This window comes from Octopus sinensis, unplaced genomic scaffold (genome assembly GCF_006345805.1).
Source record: "Octopus sinensis unplaced genomic scaffold, ASM634580v1 Contig13058, whole genome shotgun sequence".
Classification (NCBI taxonomy): domain Eukaryota; kingdom Metazoa; phylum Mollusca; class Cephalopoda; order Octopoda; family Octopodidae; genus Octopus; species Octopus sinensis.
Genome location: NW_021832840.1, coordinates 77,321 through 80,528, shown reverse-complemented (window position 1 = coordinate 80,528; position 3,208 = coordinate 77,321).

The following is a 3,208-nucleotide window of genomic DNA, read 5'->3' as shown; positions in this document are numbered from 1 at the left end:
CTGATACTCTTCAGTGATTTCAATGTCTCCAAAATTCGCGGGAGCATCAAATGTATAGTTTATTAAGAAGATAGCTAGACTGGATGTCACTAAATCCTGGTTAAAGTCAGTCATTCGACTCAAAGTATTTATTATCGCTCGATCGTTCTTCGTATATTTGTATTTTAGCTCTATCATAAATGGTCTATATTCGCGAGCGAAGGTGCCAACCTCCATCTTAACATTCATGATCGGCCCTCCACTCATGTACACTTTCTGATAACTAGGGTTATCCCAGTCTTTGTCTTTGGGTTGTAAAAATTCCCCGAGAGGAATTTGCGAGGTTTTATTTCATCTCCTTCTCTCAGACCGTGTACCTTTTCTATCTGTTGATATTCACTTTCTCCAATTGAATCTTTTACAAAATCTGCGAAGTTTCTCATATATGATGACTAGGGTAACCGGAAAGTTGCTTATAATAATGTAAAAAATTGACCTTAAAAGTCAACTAAATTGCTTTAAAAAATAAAAAAAGTTGACATAATATGCATAAAAAGTTGCCCTAAGAAACAGAAATTTATTTATTAAAGCATAACATTAAATAATATTTAACATTTTCAGGTAGGAAATTTCTATCTTTGGTTAAAATTTGGTGAAGAATAGAAAATTTTCTACTTCACACGATGTTGCCGGACAATCCAATAATAATGCGTGGTGAAATGGAATAATTGGTAGCTTAGATAACTCCATTATTTTGAAAATGTCGTTTCTTGAAATTCGTAAGCTTATCTCCGAAGTGACCACCACTCAATGATAATGAGAATGAACTGTTCTCCACATCCCATACTGAAACCAACTTATTTCTATGATTACGAAAACGCAGATTGGAATGCTTTCGCAAACTACGTCGATTCAAGACTCCAGAACTTCCACCCTGAGAATTTTTTTTCCTTGGACAGAGCAGTGGAAAGCTTCAACAAAACTATCATAGATGCAAGGAATTTGATTATCAGAAGAGCATGTATAAGAAGTGGGAGCTCAAAATATGATTCAAGAACAAAAAAACTAATCAGAGAAAGAATCAGCCTCAAGAAAAGAAAGTATCGACCCAAAGGAATCATCGATCGAATCAGGGCTCTAAACATGCTTATTACGAATAATACCAACCAAGTCCAAAGGAAGAAGCTCAGCCGAATCTCTAGAGCTATGAATAAACAAGCCTCTATTTCGACCATGTGGACGATGTTGAGACGCTTGAAGAATCCTGACGAGCGTAAAACAGAAACATACCAGCTCAATCTAAACAATTTTATGAAACACTGTGTCAAGATTAGTCATATTCCTTATAAAAAAATGAACTCACAGCCAAGATTAAAATCAAAGCCATCCAAAGGGCCCCCGACGACTTATTTTCTTCCTGAAGAGGTGTCTGAAACAATCTCGAATCAGAAGAAAACAAACTCATGTGGACCGGATGGAATTCCACTTAATCTACTAAAACACTTGGGCCCTGTTTCAATAAATGCTTTAACCACGATCTATAACACGTCATTAATCACGAACGCTATACCGAACTTATAGAAACTATCAAAAATCCGGCCAATATTAAAACCTGGAAGACCGAAGAACGACCCCGGCTCCTATAGACCAGTATCCTTATATGTGTGTTGTCAAGAATCTTGGAAAAACTGGTCCTAAAACATATTCGACCTTTCCTCCCACAATCTACATTCCAACATGGATTCAAGGAAGGATTGTCAACGACCTCCTTCCTTACCACACTAACAGATTTCATAAATGAAGGACACAAAAATGCAGGAAAAATCGATTGTATGCACTATCGACATTGAAAAAGCGTTTGACTCCGTCCCGAGGAAGATCCTAATTCAAAAGATATTTGGTACAAATATTTCTACACCTATGAAGCTATGGATTGCGAATTTTTTGAGCGGACGTCGTGGGAAAGTGTGCGTCGGGAACGAGAGTTCAAGATCACGCTTATTGCCCAATGGTGTACCCCAGGGTTCCTTTTTATCCCCGACCCTCTTAAACTTGTTTCTGAATGATCTCCCGGCTCCTATGGATAATAATGACATACTACTCTCCTATGCCGATGACATAGTTGTCGCATCTAGGGATGTAAATGTCGAATACGCGAAGAAAAGACTACAAAGAATACTGAACTACTTATATAGATGGCTATATGAAAACAGACTACATGCATGTTCCGAAAAGTCAGCAGTCACTCTATTCACGAAAAAGAGGAAGATGGGGACGAAAACTATTGATGTCACGTTGAACGGAATTCCAATACCACAAAAGAAAACACAGAAGATATTGGGAGTAACGCTTGATACTTTCCTCTGTTTTTCACCTCACGTAGAATCGATCGTATCAACCTGTATAAAGAAGATCAATTTTGTAAAAGCCTTCCTTTGGAACTGTGGGAGAACTTATCCGCCAGGGGTAGAGACCCTTTACAATCAGTATATCGAGCCAACAATAGGCTATGCATGTGCTGCTTGGGGCAGTAACCTGGCGGCAACGAACCGGCTAAAAATCGAAAAAATTCAAGAAAGATCTATCAACCTACTGAAGGACCACACCGATAGGGAAATTGTCCATAGAACACTGGAGTCTCTCGTAGAGGCGAATGGGGGGGATCGTGGAAATGGACCACAAACCATTCACCGTACATACAGAAAGTGTGTGGGGTCACGGTCGGAACATCGTGAAAAGATGCCTCGACTGTTGAGAAGTGTCGGAATCACCTGAACGTGTTAGTTAATTGGTTAAGACGGTGATTCTGTTTGGCTTAAATAATAATAATGTAACTATCAAAATATATCAAATAATCATATAACTCTCTTAGGAGATACAGAAGACATGATACGAAGAAAATCACTTGCAACTTTCGCGCTCAAAAGATTAAACAACATATGGTTGAGAGGCAAAAAAATTTCTGCGTTTTTAAAAATCAAACTTTACAATATGTTCGTAAAACCAGTCCTACTGTACAACTCCTCCTCTTGGGCACTCACAGTGCATGAAATGGAAAATCTCAATTCCTTCCACAGAATGCAGCTGAAATACATCCTAGGAATCTTTTGGCCAAAACGGATTTCAAAAGATTAAACAACAAAACGGATTTCAACATCAATATTCTTAGTAATATTGAAAACAATTGAATATATTGAATAACTTTGGACTTGGAAAAATGCAGTTTTTT